Raw genomic sequence first — 26,588 nt, forward strand, 5'->3', positions numbered from 1 at the left:
GCTAACTGTTTTAATGACATTCAGACTTTACTTCAATCAATAACGGAGCAACATTTCATCATCCAGAAACAACAACAAGGCCTGTGAAAAACCGTCCGACCGGAACTCTCTAATAACTACAGTTCCTTGGGTGAATAATGTAAACTCACTATACCGGTATGTTTTAGCGCTTTCATGGCGAGTTTACTGACAGATATAAGTAAGAACTTTACACTACTTTGTATTAGAAATGGCAACAGCGGAGGATGAACGTCCCATAACCAGAAGATAGAGAAAAAGAAGAAGCTTATCGACTACGCAGTCGGCACCGACAACAAAGGCGGACACGCGCAATTTTTCAGGATGTATGCAGATCCCAAATACAGATCAGAAGGTACCAGAAGGTAAGAAAAGTTGCTTTTGCATAATATTGCGAAACAAAACGGAAAATTATATGTCCTACCTTATACACACACCATAATAATACTCCTATGTTGAAGCACAGTACAATCCATCAAGCGGTGCGGCTTCATAGCTTACCAAAGTCGTACTAAAATATTTGTTTAGATTTTTGAGCACCGTGTGTAATGTTCTATATTTTCAATGGAACATATAAAATGTTGGTGTTGTTTACTCGAATCATAGTGCCATAATAGTGCAGTCTACACGTATCTCTTATGTGTGACTGCCATCTACTTGTCAGACTTATCATTACAGCATGTACCAAATAAAATTGCTTCAAGGTCGGCAAAACCACAATTATTCCGTACATTAGGCGCACCGGGTAATAAGGCGCACTGTCGAGTTTTGTGGGGGGGAAAATGAATTTAAGTGCGTCTTATAGTCGGGAAAATATGGTCTATTTACCATTATTTGAAGGACATACGACTAGCCTTGCGCTCAGCGAACTTGTCCACGATACTCTGTATGTCACTTTTCTTTGCTCTCTCATTCTCTATGGAAAACATGGCAAGCTCACTCGGTCTCTCCTGTCCCACTTTGCTCCTCAAGTGGTTTTTAATTGGCTTTAACTTGGAGAATGAGCCACACTCGCAGCCCGTACTGAAGCTCGGCCACGGCTGCAGACCACATGGAGAGCTGGGGATCAAAAGGAGAACTAAAGTAAAGACAAGAAATTTGTAGCGACCTCACTGGCTGATTATTGGAAGGGTGGCAGGCAGGCTGATGGCGTTTATGGCGGCGGCGAATACGCTGGTGCTGTGTGCTTCCAGCTGGGTCCGTTTCTGGTCGGATCGTACCGTCACAGCTGTCACGGCCGTGGGGATGGTGGCAAGGTGAGGTGGACTCAAATGCAGGCAAGCAAGGTGGAAAGGAACACTGGAGTGGGTTGATTCAAATTCAACAAACCACAAAGAAGATATTAAAACAAATCATGACAGATGGAAGACTCGACAATATGTCCGGTTATTTTGTACCCGAAGATTATGATCATCATCTCATCGGTAAACACAAATCTTCCGGGGATGGGGCAGATAGGTATTAATCAAAAAACTTTAACAACTGCATAATTTAATGCACAAACGTAGCACAAAGAAATGAGACAAGTTTGGGGATATTTTGACATAATTAGTTGGGGACTGTTTATGAATAATGACACGTTAATTACATGTTAATAACATAAAAAAACGTACAATGTAATACCTTAAAAACTATAACAATTACACCAAATATTTTTTTTCAGCACAAAATAGCACAAATGAATGAGACTAGTTTGGCTTAATTTGGATTTAGTTTGGAGAACAAGGGTGGGGGAATTGCTGACCTTTAATTGACCTATAAAATAATGAGACTATTTCAAAAGAGTTTTGCAAATGGCAGGGGGCCAATTTCACAGAGGTGTGAGGCGCTCTGTAAAATCAATGCGCCCAAAAGTAAATGTTTGGCTAATGCTTAAAATGAGCAAAATACGTAAAAATACCATGTCATTATAAATGTACCTACTACTACATTACATATTTACTTACAGTGGGTATATAAAACGATGCTGGAGGCTTTTGGGTGTTTTAGAGCGCTTATAGGCAGATTAGATCAAATCCCCATCAGCTGCATTGTTAGCCACCTCTTGCTAGCCTTTATTTAGGATTTACAATGCATAAACAAGAACAACATATGTGATTTTATCTTACACAGAGATGGTGAATGAATTCCAAAATGTATGTAAATATATATATATATATATATATATATATATATATATATATATATATATATATATATATATATATATATATATATATATATATATATATATATATATATATATATATATATAGTTTGGAGCGGGCCCCTTCCTCTTCCAATATGACTGCACCAGTGCACAAAGCAAGGTCCATAAAGACATGGATGACAGAGGCTGGTGTGGATGAATTTGACTGGCCTGCACAGAGTCCTGACCTGAACCCAATAGAACACCTTTGGGATGAATTAGAACAGAGACTGAGAGCCAGGCCTTCTCGACCAACATCAGTGTGTGACCTCACCAATGCACATTTGGAAGAATGGTCGAAAATTCCCATAAAGACACTCCGCAACCTTGTGGACAGCCTTCCCCGAAGAGTTGAAGCTGTAATAGCTGCAAAAGGTGGACCGACATCATATTGAACCCTATGGGTTAGGAATGGGATGGCACGTCAAGGCAAGTGGTAAAATACTTTTGGCAATATAGTATATATATATATATTTAATATTACATAACATCAGAGGTTGTTTATTTGACTCTCAAAAACAAAAGCAATGGCATAAAATCAATTGATCGTTGACTAATCTAACAAATTAGATTAAATATGAAAAGGCTTCCATGTAAGAGTGCAGCAAAGGTTGGTTATTAAAGAAAAAAAAAACTTCTACACACAATTAATTGGGATGAATTGCAAGTGAACTAAACAAATGTGATTACTGTAATCACTATTATAGATCCTAATATATTGACAGCCTCAGTATTTTTAAGTGATATACTTGGGTTGGAAAACAACACAAGCAACTTTTCGGCCCTGTTCTGCACATACACAAGTTTTATAGCCACTCACAAGATTGCGGTTGAGATGGAGCTTTCTGCTGATCTTCTGTATTTCCACTGTTGTTCATCTTGTAAATATAGTTCTGTATTTACTTGGCATGGAGCACAAATCCAGAGAGGCAGAGCAGTGGACGTAAAGTTGCTGTTTTTTCCAATATTCTGTCCCCCGTGTAGAAAGCTGCAGTAAGTAACAGCGGGCTCAACACGGATTCTTGGCATGGAAACATGAATGATGACTCAGATGTTTGGTCTCGGTCTTTGTTGTTCACAAAAGCCGGAAGACTCTTAGTTTGTCAAACTAAAACACGGACACCAAACACACAATCTTGTGTGCGTGACACATTTTTATATTCGCTCAAAAAGACCAAGCACAATAAGAGTAACATCCTGTTATTTATGAAGTAGTGTAGATCAGTGGTCCCCAACCACCGGGCCGCAGAAGAATTTTTAATTTTTTTTTTTTTTTTTTAAATATATATATATATATATATATATATATATATATATATATATATATATATATATATATATATATATATATATATATATATATATATATTTATTTTATTTTATTTTTTTATTAAATCAACATAAATAACACAAGATACACTTACAATTAGTGCACCAACCCAAAAAACCTGGACATGTTTCAAACATTGGCGGGGTTTTTGCGTGAGACTGAGCCTGCGCCTTCATTCACCAAGCTGCTGCACGATCACCTGTCTGTGCTTTTAAAATAGTTTGAGCGCTACTTCCGAACTTCAAAAGACCCACGAACTGCCAAGGAATGGATCCGCGACCCATTTGTCAACAAAGCAGATGAATCCAGCATGTCTGTGCAAGAAGAAGATCAAATGCTGGAGATCGCAAATGATGGCAGCCTTAAAGGCCTACTGAAAGCCACTACTACCGACCACGCAGTCTGATAGTTTATACATCAATGATGAAATCTTAACATCATAACACATGCCAATACGGCCGGGTTAACTTATAAAGTGACATTTTAAATTTGCCGCTAAACTTCCGGTTCGAAACGCCTCTGAGGATGACGTATGCGCGTGACGTAGACCGGGGAACACGGGTATGCCTTCCACATTGAAGCCAATACGAAAAAGCTCTGTTTTCATTTCATAATTCCACAGTATTCTGGACATCTGTGTTCGTGAATCTGTTGCAATCATGTTCATTGCATTATGGAGAAGGAAGCTGAGCAAGCAAAGAAGAAAGTTGTCGGTGCGAAATGGACGTATTTTTCGAACGTAGTCAGCCACAACAGTACACAGCCGGCGCTTCTTTGTTTACATTCCCGAAAGATGCAGTCAAGATGGAAGAACTCGGATAACAGAGACTCTAACCAGGAGGACTTTTGACTTCGATACACAGACGCCTGTAGAGAACTGGGACAACACAGACTCTTACCAGGATTACTTTGATTTGGATGACAAAGACGCAGACGTGCTACTGTGAGTATGCAGCTTTGGCTTCTAAACATTTGATCGCTTTTTTTTGCGTATGTACGTAACTTTTTAAAAATATATAAGCTTTATGAACCTTGGGTTAGGTGAACGGTCTTTTGGGCTGAGTGATTGTGTGTGTTGATCAGGTGTTTGAATTGTATTGGCGTGTTCAATGGAGCTAGGAGCTAGCAGAGGAGCTAGGAGCTAGCGTAACAAACACGCAGGTGTTTTTATGCAGGATTAATTTGTGGCATATTAAATATAAGCCTGGTTGTGTTGTGGCTAATAGAGTATATATATGTCTTGTGTTTATTTACTGTTGTAGTCATTCCCAGCTGAATATCAGGTCACCCCCGGCTCTCACAGCATCTTCCCTATCTGAATAGCTTCAACTCCCCACTAGTCCTTCACTTGCACTTTACTCATCCACAAATCTTTCATCCTCGCTCAAATTAATGGGGAAATTGTTGCTTTCTCGGTCCGAATCTCTCTCACTTCATGCGGCCATCATTGTAAACAATAGGGAACTTTGCGTATATGTTCAACTGACTACGTCACGCTACTTCCGGTAGGGGCAAGCCTTTTTTTTATCAGATACCAAAAGTTGCAATCTTTATCGTCGTTGTTCTATACTAAATCCTTTCAGCAAAAATATGGCAATATCGCGAAATGATCAAGTATGACACATAGAATAGATCTGCTATCCCCGTTTAAATAAAAAAAAATCATTTCAGTAGGCCTTTAAAAGTGTATTTCAGACAAAAACTCTGCCTGTTTTCTGGATTAAAGTCATGGCAGAATACCCCGAGATCGCCACCACAGCACTGAAAACACTGTTGCCATTTCCAACATCCTATCTGTGTGAAACGGGATTTTCTGCAGTGACAGCCACCTAAACAAAACAACGTAGCAGACTGGACATAAGCAACACACTTCGGGTGTCTTTGTCTCCTATTACCCCCAGTTGGGACCGTCTCGTTGCAGAGAAACCAGCTCAGGGCTCCCATTGATTAAGCGTTACGGTGAGTTAAAAAATCTCATGCACTTTATATTTGTTTTTAATGTTGTATCTGCATCTTATTTTGAAGGCATGTAAACGTTACCATAGCAACGAAAATCAGAGCGCGTTTGGGCAGAGGGAGGTGAGGGAGAGGAGGAGCTTGAGGCTTATCTGACGGTTCAAACTGACAACTTTATTTCAGCTGTTGAAAAATAACATTCATAATGAAAGTAGTGTGGAATTGCTAATTCTTGTCATTTATATATTTTTCCACGTGATTTTTTTTATTTATGTAATGGGCAGAGAGGAAATGACCAGAGACGTGATGTTATGTTGTTGGCGCAATGTGCTAATAAAGGTCCATTTGAGTACACAGTGGATTCACGTTTATTATTTTACTTTTTTCATGAAAAAAAAAAAAAAAAAAAAAAAAAAAAATCCCCCCCCCCCTGCCTGGCCGCGGGACAAATTATCAAGCGTTGACCGGTCCGCAGCTACAAAAAGGTTGGGAACCACTGGTGTAGATGATCACATTCAATAGATGACAACTCGTTAACCTTGTGGATATGCCATTCATGTTTGTCTTAGCTTGAAAGATAACAGTAGTGGTACGGATGTGTACTTTTCTCATTTGCAACCCTTCTTTTGCCATTTTCATTTTTAAAACACCCACTAAAAATCACTCCAAAGCCTTAACGAATTAAAGCGGAAGAAGATAAACCTATTTAAACACTCAAGTAACATCAACATTGCTCTGAAGAAGCCAGAACAATATTTAATTTCTGTCAATATTTCAATTGAATAGTATTTAATACGTTTCTTCGGTAACACTTTAGTATGGAGCACATATTCACCATTAATTAGTTGCTTATTAACGTGCAAATTAGTAACATATTGGCTCTTAATTAGCCATTATTAAGTACTTATTAATGCCATGCTTCGCTACGAGACAAGCTCTACCAGCTCAGCGTGCCCGACTCCCTCTGCAGTTGGATCAATGACTTCCTGACTGACCGAAGACAGCACGTACGGCTGGGGAAGATTGTCTCGGACAGTCGAACCACGAACACTGGTACTCCTCAGGGCTGTGTACTCTCCCCCTGGCTCTTCTCCCTGTATACAAACTGCTGCACCTCCAGTCACCAGTCCGTAAAACTGCTCAAGTTTGCGGATGACACCACCCTCATCGGGCTCATCTTGGATGGCGATGAGTCCGCCTACAGGAGAGAGGAGGACCGGCTGGCGTCCTGGTGCAGCCTCAACAACCTGGAGCTGAACGCCCAGAAAACAGTGGAGATGATCATGGACGTCAGGAAAGTCACATCCCCACCATCCCCCCTCACCCTGATTGACTCTCTCACCCCCGTCCCCATTGTGGACTCCTTCCGTTTCTTGGGCACCACCATCACCCAAGACCTCAGGTGGGAGCCGACCATCAGCTCCCTCATCAAGAAGGCCCAGCAGAAGATGTACTTCCTGCGGCAGCTGAGGAAACTTAAGGTGCCGACCGAGATGCTGGTGCAGTTTTACTCAGCCATCATAGAGTCCATCCTGACCTCCTCCATCACAGTGTGGTTCCCCGGCGCCACAGTCCAGGATAAGCATAGACTGCAGCGCATCGTACGTGCTGCTGAGAAGGTGATTGGCTGCAAGCTCCCATCCCTCCAGGACTTGTTCTCCTCCAGGACCAGGAGGCGTGTGGGTTGGATCACAGCTGACTCTTCTCACCCTGGACCCACACTATTCTCCCCTCCCCCCTCAGGCAGGAGACTACGCTCCATCCAGACCCACACCTCCCACCACCTGAACATTTTTTTCCCCTCGGCCATCAGGGACATGAACAATAACTCCTAACAGCAGCTCCTTGAATTCCTTCTAAGTCTATAACAAGATCTGATAGCTCAGTTACAGCTCTTTTTATTACCAAATATGTGTTATATGTGTTTTATGTTGCACGATTGCACCAAGAAAAATTCCTAGTTTGTGAACCCGTTCTCAAACAATGGCAATAAAACTATTCTGATTCTGATTCTGATTCTGATTCTGCATGGCCTTATTATACAACCAGTAGGCCATTAACTAAGAGTCTTCCCTCAATAACCTCAGAATTATTGCTTATTAGTAACCCTAACCCTAACCCTTATATGTTTGATTGATTGATTGATTGAAGCTTTTATTAGTAGATTGCACAGTACAGTACATATTCCGTACAATTGACCACTAAATGGTAACACCCGAATAAGTTTTTCAACTTGTTTAAGTCGGGGTCCACTTAAATTGATTCATGATACAGATATATACTATATATATACCAGTGGCGTGCGGTGAGGTTAATGTCTGGTGAGGCACGACTGCATCATCACAGTCAAATTTAAAAACATATGAACCTGCAGTGCAGGTGTACCTAATGTTATGTCCCTGCGGTCGTTCGCGGCTCCTGCAGCGCGAGCATTGTTGTTTTTGCACTTTTTGGCTTCTTGTTAAGTGACTTTTTTTGGGTGGATTCGGTCTTGCACGTGGAGGGTTTGGGTGTGGGCTTTGGTTGGTGTGGCCGCGGTGCTACCGTCGGGCAGTGCATTCTGTGGCGGAGGTGCTTGGCACCAGGAGGCGGGGTTATGATACGAGCCTCACACAGTGTGTCTCCGCAGCAGATTTATGATCGCTCAGCAAAAAAATACGTTACACACATACAGTTGTTGACAAAATACACTGTACATTATATACCTCCGCTAACTAAACTATGGAAATGTATAATATAATTCATATAGCAATACGGTCTCACTGCACAGCAGGCCAGCAGTTAGCCGAGTCGCAATCCATGGTGAGGCACAAGTGCCTCAACTGGCTGCTGATCACCGCACTTCTCAGTATTTGAACGGCAAATGTGAAAATAAAAATAAAAATAATCTAAAACTGGTGAAGTTAAATGGAAAATAACTTTAGTATAATCACTGGATACATATAACAATTTAATTAATTTTTTTTTCTTTTTCTTTTTTTTTTCTTTCCATGATGGCAGGTGAGGCCCCGCCTCCCCTGCCTCTAGTGACGGCACGCGACTGATATATACTATCATCATAATACAGTCATCACAAAAGATAATCATCAGAGTATATACATTGAATTATTTACATGATTTACAATCCGGGGTGTGGGATGTGGATGTGTTCCCCTAGTGTCTAAATTAAGTCTTTGTTACTGAGAATATGTTCCCCATACTAAAGTGTTACCGTTTCTTCTGTCAACAAAAATATTTTAAGAATCTACTTTTTTTGATTTTATTTTACTATAAAATGATAACCGTGATCATTTTTGATCTCAATATCTGTAATATGACATTTCTGTTAGAGCTGTAAAGGTACGGCGGGAGAAGGAGACGGCAGGGAGGCAGTGACGCAAGTAACAGCAAGGAATGTACAGTATGTGAGATGTGTGCGTAATCCAAATGAATGTAGGTAGTGTGGCTATGTGAGATAAGTATATGTGAGTTGTTACCAGCGGGTGTTCAAGGTGCGTGTTGATATCGAGGCGGAAGTCCAAAGAGGGAAAGGCAGGTGTGGAAGTCGCCTCCCAGCAGCTCCACTGGAGACACGGCACAAGAGCCCAGCGTGCAGGTTCAACAAGGTTTTAATTAAGGTTTTCTTTCCACAGACAGCTTTCTCTTACTAGAACGTGACTTTTCAGCCACGTCCGTATCTCTCCCCCCTCCTGCACCCGGCCGCTCACTGTTAAAGACAACAGATGATTAGATTAACACATACCACCTGTGCAATCTAATCAGCTGTGTCTCGCCGTCAGCACATGCCACGCCCCTGTCTGATGGCGCTCTGTTTTCAGCACCATGGACAGAGGCGGTGACCTTTGCTCCTGCAAGTGCACTGATCACACTCCCTTTCCACAGCAGGCTCGGAAGTCCAAAGACAGGCGGAGGGTCAAGGGCTGGAGCGAGGCGTCGTGGCCAATAGGCAGGCGTGAGGTCGATATCCCGGAATTCAGCAGGAGCTGGAGGCCACCCCCCTTTCAGCTCCATGCGGACCTGAGTGGGGACAGTCTGTTTTCATGTCCGCTTTCCCACGATACAAACAGCGTGCCTGCCCAATCACGTTATAACTGTAGAATGATCGAGGGCGAGTTCTTGGTTTCTTATGTGGGTTTATTGTTAGGCAGTTTCATTAATGTCCTCCCAGCGCGGTAACAACACACAACAACAGCAGTCACCTTTTCGTCTACCGTAAAGCAGTTCGTCTGCCGTAAACAGCAATGTTGTGACACTCTTAAACAGGACAATACTGCCATCTACTGGATAGCCTCCGGTACACTGAAATTCAAGTATTTCTTTTATTTATATGTATAATAAAATAAACATATATATATATATATATATATATATATATATATATATATATATATATATATATATATATATATATATATATATATATATATATATATATATATATATATATATATATATATATATACACATAAATATATATATATATATATATATATATATATATATATATATATATATATATATATATATATATATATATATATATATATATATATATATATATATATATATATATATATATATATATATATGAAATACTGGAGTTGGTGAATTCTAGCTGTAAATATACTCCTCCCCTCTTAACCACGCCCCCAACCACGCCCCCCGTCCCCAACCACACCCCCGACCACGCCCCCCGCCCACCTACCGGAATCGGAGGTCTCAAGGTTGGCAAGTATGATATATATATATATATATATATATATATATATATATATATATATATATATATATATATATATATATATATATATATATATATATATATATATATATATATATATATTTACATATAAATATACAAAAACAAAAGCTACTGTATGACTTCTTCAGGAGTTACAACATTTGATAATGTCATTATTTCCACATTTTCTATATTCAGGTTCTCCTCTCAGGGGTGTCAAACTCATTTTAGCTCAATGGCCACATTAAGAAAAATCCATTCCCACGTGGGTCAGACTGGTAAAACTATGGCATAATAACTTAAAAATAAAGACAACTTCAGATGATCTTCTTTGTCTCACTTTGGGTGAAAAATAGAACAAGTACATTCTGAAAATGTACGTATTACAAATAATTCTTTTGGCAAGACACTTGATGTAAGTTGAAAACTCTAAAGAAGAAATTGGTGCAGTTTCAAAAACACCAAGAAGAAGACAATGAACTTAGACTTTGTCTCTGTCACGGCCCGAGCGCATGCTAATGCGCACTCATCAATGAGCCCCGCGGAGCACACCTTGGGACACGCCCACGGCCACTCATCTCCTGCACGCGTGACTCCGGCGGCAGCAAGCAGCTGCAATCAATCAGCACTCTGCGCACTGTCTTTGATGATCTTCCTGGGCTTCTTAAGCCAGTGCAGACCTGCGTTCCGGGCCAGAACGTAATCATCTGTTGGAGTACTGTAAGAGATCATTGTGCTCTCTGCAATCTTGCTCTTTGCTCTCTGTGTTTTCTTCCCCGTGTTTGATTAGTCTTGTGTCTTCCTTGTCGTCCTTCCTGCTGTCTGCCTTCGTTCCACGTGACAAGCTGTGCGTCTCGTCTTCGTTGTTGCTCCCCTTTGGATTTCGGACTGCCTCCCTCGATCCCCGACCTCCCGCTTGGACACGGACCTTTTGACGCCTCGCCATACCCCCGACAATCTGGCTGTCTCACGGACATTCGAGCCTGCCTTTCCCCTCAAGGACTTCCGCCCCTCGCTCAACACTCCCGGTAACACACAACAGCTAATCTCCAAACATAGTCCCACACACACACACACACACACACACACACACACACACACACACACACACACACACACACACACACACACACACACACACACACACACACACACACACACACACACACACACACACACACTCTTGGATTTTTGTCACACTTAATTTCCTTAGTTTATTCATATTATTGTTTTTTATTATATATATTGTTAATATATATAATAAATACATAGAGCTAAACCATGCTCCTTGTTGTCTGTGCCGTCTACTCCTCCCATACATAACAGTCTCAGTGTTTTTACAAAGCCATTCAACTTTAAGCACTCCCTGTTTAGCATTCTAATGTTGGCAGTTTATTAAAAAAGTTTGGAAAAGCAACCGATTGGTTCCACAAACCGCCGCATTGGTGAAATCCGCATACTGCCACAACACATTAATTTATCATCATTCAAATATTACAATTATAATTAAACATGGTGTCAGTTATCAAAACGACACTATAGCTTTGTGATGTGGCTTTTGTGAACAGAGCCTGCCGGGACTTAAGACCTTGTTTTAATTCTTCCACTTTCTGTAGCCTTTGTTCCGTGTCCATATTCTTGTCTTTGTGTTTCATACTGCCTTCTTAGATAATATATTCTTTCATTACAGCCACACTTTCTCCACACATAAGACACACAGGTTTGCCTTTTACCTCTGTGAACTCTGGCTTGAAACCTTCTGTTCTCACCGTCCACCTTAGCCATTATTGCTGAAAGTTGACATCTTAGACTTAGACTTCCTTTTTATTGTCTTTCAAATTTGAACTTTACAGCACAGATAAGAACGACATTTTGTTACATAAACTCGTGGTAGTGCAGGATATCTGCCCTGAATGCTGATGAATAATGAAGCCAAGGCCCACTTGCGGCGCTGCTGTGAGTTTGCGGGCCACCATTGCATTGTGGGGAAAGGAGTATTGGTGCGTGCGAAACAGCAGCAGGCGGCTGTGGCCTGCGGGCCGGTTCTAATACTAATCGAATGTCATCCCGGGGGCCATAGATCAGTGGTTTTCAACCTTTTTTGAGCCAAGGCACATTTTTTTCGTAGAAAAAATCCAGCACCAGCAGAAATCATTAAAAAACGAAACTTAGTTGACAGTAAAAAGTGGCAATTGTTGGATATGACTTTAAACCATAACCAACCATGCATCAATATAGCTCTTGTCTCAAAGTAAGTGTACTGTCACGACCTGTCAGATCACACCGTGACTTATTTTGACTTTCTTTCTGTTTTCCTGTGTGTAGTGTTTTAGTTCTTGTCTTGCGCTCCTATTTTGGTGGCTTTTTCTCTTTTTTTGGTATTTTCCTGTAGCAGTTTCATGTCTTCATATTTCCCACATCTAATTTGTTTTAGCAATCAAGAATATTTCAGTTGTTTTTATCCTTCTTTGTGGGGACATTGTTGATTGTCATGTCATGTTCGGATGTACATTGTGGACGCCGTCTTTGCTCCACAGTAAGTCTTTGCTGTCGTCCAGCATTCTGTTTTTGTTTACTTTGTAGCCGGTTCAGTTTTAGTTTCGTTCTGCATAGCCTTCCTTAAGCTTCAATGCCTTTTCTTAGGGGCACTCACCTTTTGTTTATTTTTGGTTTAAGCAATAGACACCTTTTTACCCGCATGTTGCCTCCCACTGTTTCCGACATCTACAAAGCAATTAGCTACCGGCTGCCACCTACTGATATGGAAGAGTATTAAACAGTTACTCTGCCGCGCTCTAGACAGCACCGACACTCAACAACAACACATAATTTGCAGACTATAATTACTGGTTTGCAGATTTTTTTTTTAACCCAAATAGGTGAAATTAGATAATCTCCCACGGCACACCAGACTGTATCTCGGCACAGGGATTGAAAAACACTGCCATAGAGAATTTACTTTGACAGCTAGGATCTACATTCTAGCTAATTGTCCATGTATTTGACAGTTGACACATCTTGAAAGTCGGTACAGAGGGTCTCCTAAAGATTCCTAAAACTCATTAAAAAACCCGGGGAAACCCTCCATTCCAGGCTTTGGCCCCCAGACTCTGGAAAAAACTTGCACCAGTCCCTCTGTGAGCTTGACTGTCTTGACTCTTTCACGAAACGTTTGAAGACTTTGCTTTTTAGAAAAGTTTTTAGTTAACGGACTTTTACCTTCTTCTTTTTTTAAATCCCTTTCATGATGTTGCACCTGTGGTTTTAATTTAATTGTTGTTTTAATTCACCTATGTTTTGTAGTGGATTGTCCGAAGCTTAAACAGCAACAAAAGTGCATTTAGTACAAAAAGTTTATTTACCCATAGTCAAAAGTGCATAAGTTGGATTGTTTTGTCCCTGCAAACAAACAGACGTCCTCCGGAGGACACACGAATCAAGCAATCTTCCAGAGTCCTGGTCTCCTGGCCATTTTTATCTGTTTCCCCATGCCCCAAGGTCCCGTTGTTTTCGACATGTTTGTTTTGCAACATCCTTGAATCCCTTAGTCATGCTTAGACAATCAAAACATTTTGTAGACTGGTCGGCACAACTTCATATTCAACTTTGTCCTACATCTGGTTTATTCAATGGTATAGAATAGAAGAGAAATGAAATGAGCAGACATTCTTAATAGACACGAAATATAGTTCAAAGGTCAGAAATTCTACTACAGTTTTGTACAGCAATGTGATTTTCTTTTTAATCTGTGAAAAGCGTTTTATAAGTAAAATGTACTTACTTACTTACTTATACAAAAAATAACAACTGCCTGTCAAGCTTGTTTTCGAATACTTTTTGGAGTTACTGAATACATGTTACTTATATATTTACATTTTCATCACATTTTTGAAAAGACAACACACATTGTAATTGATGGATTAGATATTTTTTTCTGTTTCATGATTGTATTAGTTTTTTTTAATTTTTAATATAATGTGGGAAACATTGGGAAAAGTACATGATGTACCTCTCCAACATTTCAGTACAGTGTACATTTTCATGTCAGTAATAATTCATTAGTGTAACGTTTGTCTCTAACTGGCAAACACATTTCCATTGATATCAGTAGTATCTTCCCTCAGGCCATAAGACTCTTGAACGCATCATAATAATCCCCTCAATTCCTCCCAAAAACAGATTTACTCGCTGGACTATAAAGACAATATAACATACATCCATAAACGTGGATGCATATGCAAAAGTGCAATATATTTATCTGTACAGTAATCTATTTATTTATATCTGCACCTTATTGCTCTTTTATCCTGCACTACAACGAGCTAATGCAACGAAATTCCGTTCTTATCTGTACTGTGAAGTTCATATTTGAATGACAATAAAAGGAAGTCTAAGTCTAAATCTAAGTCCAGTTACATTTGATTTAGCTTTGGGCAATGAAACATTCCACTAAATCCTTCAAATTATTTCTAATGAAGATGAAATGTTTTGTGTTGCTCTGATATTTTTTTCCAAATAAGGCATCACATTTTATTGTTTCTTACACAATGCATCAAATTGTTACATTTTATTAAAACAAAAACTGCAGCACCTGCATTTTTGATAACATTTGCAATATGTAACAAAGTTTATTACAACATGTGTTCAATCATTTTAACCTGCTATCAGGTCATCGTCAAGAATACCAATGAAAAAAAGACATTGAATAAAAAACATATATAACTTTAATACATGTAGTGCAATTAAAGATGCTAAAGCTGATCCTGATCAATACACTCTAAGCCATTTGAACAGAACATCCACATTTAAGTTTTTTCTTTTGACAATGTGTACCAAATTCTCATTCATGCAGATTATTGTTTCATATAATGAATAGACTACACCAACACAAATAAAACTTGGGCACAAGTGCACTTCAGGCTCAGTATATAGCATCAGAATATTTTCTTTTATTTTCTTAATATACGTCACAACCAGCAACCGTTGGAGAACTTCATCAAACAACAATGTGTGCTAATTCGTAAATAGTCTACTCTCTTTATTTGTAATGTGCACTAAAGTTGTGTACAATTTGTATTACCTTTTATTTATTTGTTCTCTACAATCTCGGAGTTATTTGAACGCACCATCTTATCACGTTTGTTTTCGGGATTTGTAGTTTAATAACTATAGTACTCAATGCTTTCAAAGCGAACACATCTGGCATATAACTACGCTACCCACAATGCAACAGTGCAACTGCTCACATTCCCGGATATACGGTAAGTGTCAAACGCATGAGCCGGTCGCTCAAGTAAAGTCCATTCTTCATTTTACAACCGAAAAGTGAATTTAACTGTAGTTGTTTTTCAGTTTTTTAAACCTTTATAATGATTATTTATAATCATACTGCGTCCTGGACACTCTGTGATTTATGAGCTGCATAACGTACAATATGACTGCACTTTGTATGAGACCAGTTGGTGTGTTTATTGTTTACTTCTGTTGTGTACGTTTTATCAACGTAGTAGTCACGTGTTTTATATATATATATATATATATATATATATATAAATTGTTGCGTTTGACCAGATGTTCCTCCAAGTGGGATGTAAAACGCTGGTCAGTCCCAAGTTCCTTAATGACATATCAACTGAACTCAAACGTACCACCAAGCACATAATAGGTATTTTGTAATTTTATTGTCAAAGCTTTGGCAATAATGAGACCAGCCTCGAACAACACATACAAATGCGCAGCCTCAGTTGATCTGAAAACTTCCCGGAAAGCCCTCTCCTCTTCAGTATCTCCCCCCGCCCTCACTTGTCTCACCTCAAACACATGCTCATTGTCTCTTATCTTGAGTCGGCCTGGGAAGCACAGGAAGGAGGAATTCCTCCTCTCTGCCTTCTACTTCAAGGCCGGCCCAAGTGCGAGCACTTTGTCATGGGATGAAAAGAAAAGCAAAGAGTACAATATGGAACATTAGCTATATGTAATATGACTATGAAAATTAATAAGTAACACAAAATATGGATATATGAAGATATATATACATCTTTCAATTCCCCCTTCAGATCTTATCCAAAAGATCTCTCCTACGAGAGCAACACCTCTAAAGCACGCCCTACATTAAAGTAGGTGCTGTTTTGGTTTTCGAGCAAGCTATCGATAAACAATCAAACCATAGTTACATGGGAGAGAGAAGGAGGGAGTCAACGTTAATGTCGTCATTGTCAGGGAAGGAAACTAACAGTCCCTGAAAGTCACCACTATGCTTGACCCCCTTCAGTGACATAGCAAGCCCAGAACCAGGGTGGGGTTGACCTTTGACAGCTCTAACAATGATGCGGGTGCATAGAGACCTAGCACAAGGGGCAATAAAGCATCCGCATGAGGTTATGACGGCCAAGAAAACTCCAATGGAGACCAGGCCCGACTTAATTAGGTCAGACCACCTGCCAAAGGTGTTATGAAGCCAATCTTTAAAGGGGTCAGAGACACCGGAAACTTCAGTAAGTTCTTAGGCTCTGAGGCCTTCTAAGGCGCTCTGGACCGAGCCATCGGGGGCAGCATTGTTAGGAATGAAGGTACAGCATTGGTCACCAAACATTGCACACACACACCTTCTTCCTTGGCTAGGATGCGGTCAAGGGCTATGCGGTTCTGGATGGCCATGAGGGAGGTCGGGGCAAGTTGTTCAGCAAGTCCCTCAACGGCGTCACGAGTCAGGTTGGTCAGTCTCAACAGATTATAAAAAACATAGTTAATGCGTTCTACATTTTTAGTAGCAGTCACAGGGAAAATAGCACCAATGATAGGAAGGTTCTCGAAACCTGCACGGGATTCACACCACAATTTGTGTTGTGAGGGGACCCCTCTTGGTTGTCCAATTGCATCAAAGTAAACACCATCAGGGTTTCTCATCAGATCAAAGGAGCCCTTTACACTCCTCCGAGATAAAACATGGCGGCATCGGCAAGAAGTTAGAGAGGCCGCTGAGACAGGAGTTACAAGGGGAGTTAATTTGGTACCCACTAGGGTGAGTGGGGTCACCAGTCTAACCATAGCACAAAGCCCTACGGATAACGTTGGGATTCTAATGTACAATCTGTGCTCCCCACAATACCAGAATAAGTCAGCTCGTGCCCAAGGGCCTATCCTTGAGCCATCTATCAGTGTGGTGCATCAGGAAGGGTTAATGTCACCCAATTTGTTGGGGGACGAAGAGGGTCCTTTGAATTGAAAACATGTGTAATTCAGCTTTTGGGCCACAAATGGAAGAAGTCGGGTGGAATTGTCAACAGGAGGGTACACACTAGCCAACAAATCGCACCCCGGTGGCATGGGTTCAGAGAACAAGGAAATAAGACAGTTTGAGCCATTTATGTCAGTCAACTTAAAAGGGGCGGGGTAAGTGTGGGGAAAAGGACGTCCAGCGGAACAAGCAACACAGTCACCCAGGTTTTGGCATCCACCTGAGCCACAGGTTTACCTGTACCCGCTCCTAAGGTCAAAGTTACCAGGCCTTCGGTGGTGATGTCATTAGCACGCACAGATGTGAGAGCCTTTGAAACACCACCAAGGTGGAGTGGTACTTTAGGTGCTACAGAGGGTGTAGAGGTAGTTAACGCCCTCTCAAGGACATTAATTTTAATAATTCCTTTAGAGTCTGTATCAGTCAGGTCAACCCCCAAAACAACATAAAAGGGACGATGGGCACCACTTACCAGCGTATGTTGTCTGCATCCGACACCAATGGTTCAGGGTTGAGTCGTCACAAATATAGAGGTTATTACCACGGTAATAGCTATTGTGTCCCCCGTAATTAATCACACTGCACAGGTCAAAAAATAAGTATTGCTATCCCCTTTTACCCAGTCTATTTAAAGTCCGCTGTATGTTCTAAGACACTTGTCAGTCACTGTCATCGGGAAGGAAGGACTGAGGCACAAGAACAGTAGAACAAGCCTAAACACCAATCCGTCAGGAAATACTTCTGGGCGTAACATCCTGCTTTTCGTCTATCAAAATCAGAGTAATTCAGGTAACGAAACGGGGATAAACATCAAACTTTTCACTTAATATAACGACACAGATAGTTATGCTGAAAACAAGCAAGAGAAATTGGATAACTTCGAGTATAAAGGCTGGTCTCAAATAAGGATATACAATATAGAAGTTAAAAAGAGTAATATAGGTAGAAAATCTCTCTCTCAGCGTCGTCTTCTGGGCTGTAGGATTATGTGTGTGTAATTAAAGCCTCGCTCTTCTATGACCTAGAGGGGGAGAGGTTACTAGCACGGTCACCCCTTATGTGTGTTACTTCGTTAACACACACACTAAAAATGAGTCGTTTTCTGCTCCCGTTCTTCTTCAGCTGCCTCAGGCTCAAAAGGCACTGCTAGGGGGTCGAGTGGGGCAGATGATGTGGCTATGTCAGCAATGATATCCGCTGGTGATCTGTCAGGTTCTTCAGCAGGAGTGCAGAGGGAGAGGTGGTACCAGGTGTCCCCTTTACCAGCTAGTCGAAGGGCGTGAGACGTCCGTTCCACGACCTTGAAGGGACCAGTCCACCTGGGCTCCGTCCACTTGCGTTTGATGACCTAGATCTTGACCCTCTCAGCGGCCGGAAGGGAATCTGGAGTGGCGGGCTGTCATCCTCGTATCTGTACAGAAGAACTGGCACACAAATTCTGCATTTTTTGTGTAAAATACCATTTTGGTTTTACGCTGAGTCCTCCTTCCATGGCGGCTGCTGGTCCTGGGCTGACCTGTATGCAGCTCATAGGGTGAAAAAACTCAAAGGGCGGTAAAACAGTTTTATTCACGGACCTTCGAATGATCATTAACGCTAATTGCAACATGTCAATCCAATTAAATTTGGTCTGTGCACAGATTTTAGCCAATTAGTTTTTAATGTTCTGGTCCATCCTTTCAACCTTACCTTGGGACTCAGGATGGTACCCCAAACCTGTGTTCTAGTCCGAAAGCCTTTTCGACCAAGGCTAAGTGAGTTTTTTTTTGTTGTTTTTTTTAAATGGTTGCCGTTGTCTGACCTAATCTTTTTGGGGAAACCATGTCGGGGTACTAGGTCATTCACAAGTCATTTAATTACTGGTTGCATCCTCTTTTGAGGCTGTTGTTGCTTCCGGCCAACCACTGTGATTGTCAACACAAGTCAGTACGTACCTTTTCCCTTGTACCGTATTGATCATATCAGTGAAATCAAAGACTATACATGGTTCACCCTCACCTCCTCCATATTCTAAATTTGATTTACTAAAGTACTATCGATGTGTAAAATCGTTATTTTCAAATTAAAATTAGTTATAACTTCTTACCCACGGGAAAAATGTTAAAACTATGGAATGTGTCAGAGTCGGATGATTGTCGATTTTGTTCCAAGGAGTCTGTATCTACCCTCACTCACCCCCTTCTGTTTCTGAAAAAAGGACTGTGTTAGTAATACTATCACTTTCAGAAACATCTAAGAAAAAGGTCAACTAATAGCCAAGTAGCGGAGGACAAGTCATGTTTGAGGTCAATGATAGTCTCTTTAGCCTCTGTGGTCCACTGGGGGGTGTTGTTAGGGCAGGGGACCCCTTAGCAATATCACAAATAACTCAACTCAACTAAACCCTAACTTTTATGTAACGTATTCAATATGGTGAAAGTAACAACATATGCTCATATTTATATTGTCACAAATACAAGAAAAATACTACCCTTATGGTGGATGCTTTAGCAATAGTATTTTGAAATTTTACCACACCTGGTGGCCCCAATAATTGATTAAGTCAAGCTCATGTTGTAGAAAGTCGAATGATGCGGACACGTTTGTTACTGAATACTTTCTATCAGACTTCTGCCATGGCAACTTTGTGTATGTAATGAGCAACTATAATTATTTGATATGCTTAAATGTGTAATGTGTCGTTTTAGCTCAGCTGTTGTGTAGCTGCTAGCTCCTCGTAGCCTACAGGTGTCTAAAGTGCAGCCCATAGTTATGTGTTTAACACAACTATGTGCTAAACCTAAACAATTGAAAATGTGGTATTTGGGTGTCGGTGTAATGTTTGGCAGCTACGCCGTGTCTTATCATTGGACCTAAGTTCTTTGGTTTTGTAGGCGAGACAGAGAGCAAGTGAACAATGTGGGACACAATTGTGTCCATCTTATACCATGCTAGCTGTTGCAAAGATAGGTCAACATGAGCAACCACACCTTGAGTTCCAACATATATAAATATACAGAGGAGTTAAAGGTCTCCTGTTATGAGTGTCTAACTGGTGATCATAACATATGGCGAGTCGGGTGGCAGAACACACGGAAGCATCTCAGCCAGTCAGGGTTTTCACTGTTAGAGCAGTTGGATGTCAGCCATTCCTGTTGTTTCAGGCTGTGGTAGGAGCCTTGGTAGTGGTGTCGCAGCTTGGTGGTTAAGCCGTCAGGTAACACCAGGAATGTTCCTTCTGTGCGATTTGAATGTCAGGGTACAGTCTGTAAAGGAGGTCCAGCAATCTGAACCGGAAGTGGTTTGGTGACAGGTAACCTTGTGACCCCAGTGAAGCCTTCGACCTTTAAAGAGGAAGCACACAGTTTCTTTGGTACCTCTGCATTCAGAATCGAATGGGTGGCGCCAGTGTCAATCACGAACTGATAACATTGTCGTTGACACTCATGTCCAGCAGGGGGCCAGTCTGTATCTCCTGCTGGGGCTCCTGCGGTGGGCGTCCTTTGCCACGCTTTTGTGTTCGTTTGTTGGCACTACGGAACCTTTCCCGTTCGAAAATGTTCACGACTCCAGTGACCAGGCTGGTCACAGCCGAAACAGTTTCCACCCCGGACTGGCTTTGAAGCATCGTGTTGTCCACCACCCGAGTCCAACCGTCTGGTCGCACGTCTGTTGAGGATTCTTTCCTCCACCTGTTGGAACTCAAAAGCAAGGTCACCCACTGCTGAATATATCCTAGCTGATCTTTGACCTTTTGGTTCTTTTAACCTTTTATTTTCAGCGATCTGTAAATTAAGGAGTTGCTTCCTTGCTGCTCTGTCATTAGCCTTATCATCCTCATCTTGAGGAAAGAGACTGCGCATAGCAGTAGCTATGTTTGTAACGTATGGTGTTATCGGTGAGGTCGAAGATTCAGCCATTAATCCTACTTGTTGTTCTGTATTTTTGCCATCTTGTGTGGAAACACAACGATACAAAATGCTTCTAAAGTCTCCTATTGATTTCTTCCCATTTCATTCAAACAACTAAACAAACAAACAAATAAACAAACTTGCAGCTAACCACAATCAACAGCATACCATTTACGAATACCTTCATTTGTCACTTTCTCATCTTTTTTTCACTTTCGTTTTCCTTTACAAACAACATCCTGTATCCATCTCTTCCTTACACTTCACACAATGTTTCTATTTTCTGTTCTCCTAGAAACCATTCACATAACGTAAGGTTATAAACATCCTTTTCCCATATTTTCTCAAACCATCCTCTTCACCCTCAATCTTCCTTCACCTGCTCTCTTTTTCTCTCTCTCTCCTTCTCACTGGAGTAGGAGGCGGTGGCCTAGTCAAAGTCTGGGCGGGTCGTTTGAATTGTCTTGCGCATGCGCGGCAGGCAAAACACCAATCAGTCTAGTCTGTCCTATTTGTCTCATTAATCATCGCTTCTTTTGCTGCATTTCGTTTTTCCACGTAATCCCCGTTTACTTTTATCATACGCTAAACTCTTAAATTCTCGAGCACCAACCCTGCCCTTTTTTTTTTTTCTTGACCATTTTCACCAGCGCACCCACACACACATGCACGTGTAAGCACTCACGCACACACAAGCAAGTGCCTACAGCCCTACGCACACACACCCACGCACACGTAAGCACTCTCTCTGCGTTTCACTTTACCATAAAACTTCCAGTTACTTTTTTATTTTATTTTTTATTTTACCAGACGTTTGAGTTCACAACTTTTCGAGTATTGTAAACTCCCTCTTAACCCTTTCAAGGAACGTTCTCTTTTCTTTCTTTTTTTTTTTTTTCTTTTTTTTTTTTTTTTTCTTTTTAAACTTTACCTGCTAATTCCATTGTCGACAACAGTGCATTCAATGGATTATTAAACAGTAATGATTCATCACATTTTCCCCAGCCGTCATCACATTCTTTTCTGTCACACTCCTTGGCCATTGTGTCTATTTTTCCTTAATTTTAGCGCACACTAAAGTGTCGCCGGGACCTCACAACCGGGGAATCTTTATTGTATTTATTACAAATGGCCTCCAGCCGTGGAATTTATCATATGGTACAGAAGGGCCTCCTCCCGTACGTTTCTTAATTTTAACGCACACGTTAATGCCGTAGGGAACTCGCAACCAGGGAGTATTTATTGTATTTTACAAATGGCCTCCGACCCATCCTTAATTTGTGTGCACATAAAAATGTCAACAGGGATCTCACAACCGGGGAGTATTTACTGTACCATATGATGGGCATCCAACCCGTTACTCTTTTAGGCGGCGACCAACTACCCAGGGTGAGCCACACCCAACTATTAGTTCACTCGTCAATGAAACTGCCCGTCACGGTAATCGAGACACAATGACGTGAGTTGACCACTTATTTACAATTTTAATGCAATGGCAGGCTCGGCAAAAATGCAATCAATCTATCAAAATCACCATTCTGTGTCTGGGGTACAAAGCAGTGTTTAACTTACAGACTTCTGGGCAGACTCCTAATGCAGATTTTATCTAAAAAGAAAGGTTCTGCTTACCTTGAATTATGTTTTGGCCATGTGAGTCTGTCCAGAAGATTGCAAGAGAAGGTCCAATTGTCAGCGTGTCATCTCGGACGAAGCCCCCAAATTGTTGCGTTTGACCAGATGTTCCTCCAAGTGGGATGTAAAACGCTGGTCAGTCCCAAGTTCCTTAATGACATATCAACTGAACTCAAACGTACCACCAAGCACATAATAGGTATTTTGTAATTTTATTGTCAAAGCTTTGGCAATAATGAGACCAGCCTCGAACAACACATACAAATGCGCAGCCTCAGTTGATCTGAAAACTTCCCGGAAAGCCCTCTCCTCTTCAGTATCTCCCCCCGCCCTCACTTGTCTCACCTCAAACACATGCTCATTGTCTCTTATCTTGAGTCGGCCTGGGAAGCACAGGAAGGAGGAATTCCTCCTCTCTGCCTTCTACTTCAAGGCCGGCCCAAGTGCGAGCACTTTGTCATGGGATGAAAAGAAAAGCAAAGAGTACAATATGGAACATTAGCTATATGTAATATGACTATGAAAATTAATAAGTAACACAAAATATGGATATATGAAGATATATATACATCTTTCAATATATATATATATATATATATATATATATATATATATATATATATATATATATATATATATATATATATATATATATGTGTTTTATGAGCACTTAAAATATGCTATAAAATGTCCTGATGTTTATTTTAAAAGGCAGTGTGTCAGGTAAACTGGCTCATTTCTAAACGTTTTTTTAAACAGTTATTTTACCACTAAAGCTCATCTTAAAAGTAATCTAATATTTGTATTTACTTACTAAAGAGTCAAAAATTACAATTGAATATTTCTTACACAGTTTCCTCAAACAAGCTATGGAAAGGCTGACGTGATATATTTGTGACAGCAAATCCTACAGTTTAACAATAAATATCACTGTCAATTATTTTTAATGACATTACATGTTCATTGTTCTATTTAAAGTACTGTACAGAAGTGTAAAGTTCACTTATTTTCAAAAAGGAGTAAATATATACGTATGTAACATCACACATTACATATAACAAAAATCTAAAAAAAAAAAAAAAATTGGACCAACAGCAAATATTTGCTCTGTACCGAGGATGTCGTTGTGGCTTGTGCAGCCCTTTGAGACACTTGTGATTTAGGGCTATATAAATAAACATTGATTGATTGATTTTTTTTATATTCAAAGACGTCAGAATAGGGAAGAAAAAAAACACACTTTTTTGGTCAGTTGTTTTGTTTCTGCTGACAATTTTTTCTTGTTTTATGAACTGTAACATCAAAATAAAACGTTATATATATATATATATATATATATATATATATATATATATATATATATATATATATATATATATATATATTTATATTTATATGTGTATTTCAAAATATAAAATTCAAATAATAATAATAATATTTTTCAATTCACATTCATGCAAAGCAAATAGAATGACCAAAACTACACTAAACACATTCTGTGTGGAAGAGCAATAATTACATCGAAAAGTCTATTAGATTTAAATTTTATGTTTCACATAACAAAAAATAATGAGTCAGCAAAAACAGTATTTTATTTTTACTAATTGCTATTTCAAAACCTACAGGCCAATACAAGTTAGTGCCTTATAGGAAATGCACTTTTTTGGGGGGGTGGGCATTTTGCTTATTCACAATTTTTATGTAAGTCAAGAACATAAATGCAATCTAAATCGTAAATAAAGTCAGCTAACAATGGAGTCAATGGGATTCGCTCTATTCCACCTATACAGTGCATTCAAAGACATCCACACATTTTATATACACACTGTCATGTAGTAACAGGGACATTCATAATAGCATAATGTTTACATATTTTGCCACTTTCTAAGCATTCGGCGGCTTATTAAATTCACAGAAGTATCTCAACGCTCACGTTTTCCTTAAACAACAGCAAACCTGCTACTCACAGGATGCTGTACTTCATGAGAGACAACAAAGACTACTTTGGGACGAATGACAAAACTGAATTTAATATTTTTGAGCCTGAGTATAAGGAGGATGAGTTACAAGTGTTATAGAAGTTGTGTGCTAAACAGATTAAGCTTTAGTGAAATACAAAGGTTTGCTAAGTGCTGAATTAAATAAACTAAGTAGTAATAAAATATCCACTTACTGTACAATGTCTGCTCTCACTGGGATGCCAACTGATGAGATGTTCATAGCTTCCTGTTTAGATAAAGAATTCATTACAATACTTGCGATGGGTTAACAAAAAGTAATTAACTTTTATCACTGGTCACTAGCTAAATATGTCAATAAAGCAGCATAAGCGAGTTAACTCTCAGTGATCAATGCATCGTTAAGCATAGATTGTCTGCGTTAGTGCTTATGAAAACAATATCGCTAATACTTAGTTTATATTCAGGTCACAAGATGGAGTATAGTTGGCGGTTTTTGGACGGTTATTTATGTAGAGGGCTCTTTGGGCGGAATTGAGTATCTCCCATTGACTCCATTTTGAGCTGAATTTTGCTAAAATGTATAGATGAATACGAAAAAGAAAAACATGTTCTTGTCTTACATACAAATTGTGAATTAAAGGCAAAATTGAAAAAAAAAAGTGCTGTTCCCCTTTAAATAGCAACTTATTGTTCAGGAATATGAAAAATACATACACAGTCGCGATCAAAAGTTTACATACACTTGTAAAGAACATAATGTCATGGCTGTCTTGAGTTTCCAATTTCCACAACTCTTATTTTTTTGTGATAGAGTGATTGGAGCACATCTGACCACAGAACTTTCCTCCAGAAGGTCTTATCTTTGTCCATGTGATGTCAGATGAAACAGATATTGAGCTGTTTGGCCACAATACCCAGCAATATGTTTGCAGAAGAAAAGGGGAGGCCTTTAATCCCAGGAACACCTTACCTACCGTCAAGCATGGCGGTGGTAGTATTATGCTTTGGGCCTGTTTTGCTGCCAATGGAACTGGTGCTTTACAGAGAGTAAATGGGACAATGAAAAAGGAGGATTACCTCCAAATTCTTCAGAACAACCTAAAATCATCAGCCCGGAGGTTGGGTCTTGGGCGCAGTTGGGTGTTCCAACAGGACAGTGACCCCAAACACACGTCAAAAGTGGTAAAGGAATGGCTAAATCAGGCTAGAATTAAGGTTTTAGAATGGCCTTCCCAAAGTCCTGACTGAAACGTGTGGACAATGCTGAATAAACAAGTCCATGTCAGAAAACCAACACATTTAGCTGAACTTCACCAATTTTGTCAAGAGGATTGGTTCAAAAATTCAACCAGAAGCTTGCCAGAAGCTTGTGGATGGCTACCAAAAGCGCCTTATTGCAGTGAAACTTGCCAAGGGAAATGTAAGCAAATATTAACATTGCTGTATGTATACTTTTGACCCAGCAGATTTGGTCACATTTTCAGTAGACCCATAATAAATTCATAAAAGAACCAAACTTCATGAATGTTTTTTGTGACCAACAAGTATGTGCTCCAATCACTCTAGCACAAAAAAATAAGAGTTGTAGAAATGATTGGAAACTTACAAGTGTATGTAAACTTTTGATCGCGACTG

The 26,588-nt window shown here is 40.0% G+C and overlaps 1 protein-coding gene across 3 annotated transcripts in view; it reads left to right on the forward strand.

Moving 5' to 3' along the window:
* Positions 1–15,478: 15,478 nt before the first annotated feature.
* Positions 15,479–26,588, forward strand: part of fhit (fragile histidine triad diadenosine triphosphatase) — a 280,831-nt gene continuing 269,721 nt past the window's right edge. The window contains exon 1 of one of the 3 annotated variants that reach the window (XM_062037902.1): positions 15,479–15,494. The gene's annotated coding sequence lies outside the window, so the exon portion shown is untranslated. Of the gene's footprint in view, positions 15,495–15,524; positions 15,559–26,588 lie in introns of those variants that run through there. The other 2 variants (XM_062037903.1, XM_062037904.1) reach the window with 2 other exon arrangements.

The sequence above is a fragment of the Entelurus aequoreus genome, linkage group LG26 (assembly GCF_033978785.1).
Source record: "Entelurus aequoreus isolate RoL-2023_Sb linkage group LG26, RoL_Eaeq_v1.1, whole genome shotgun sequence".
NCBI lineage: Eukaryota > Metazoa > Chordata > Actinopteri > Syngnathiformes > Syngnathidae > Entelurus > Entelurus aequoreus.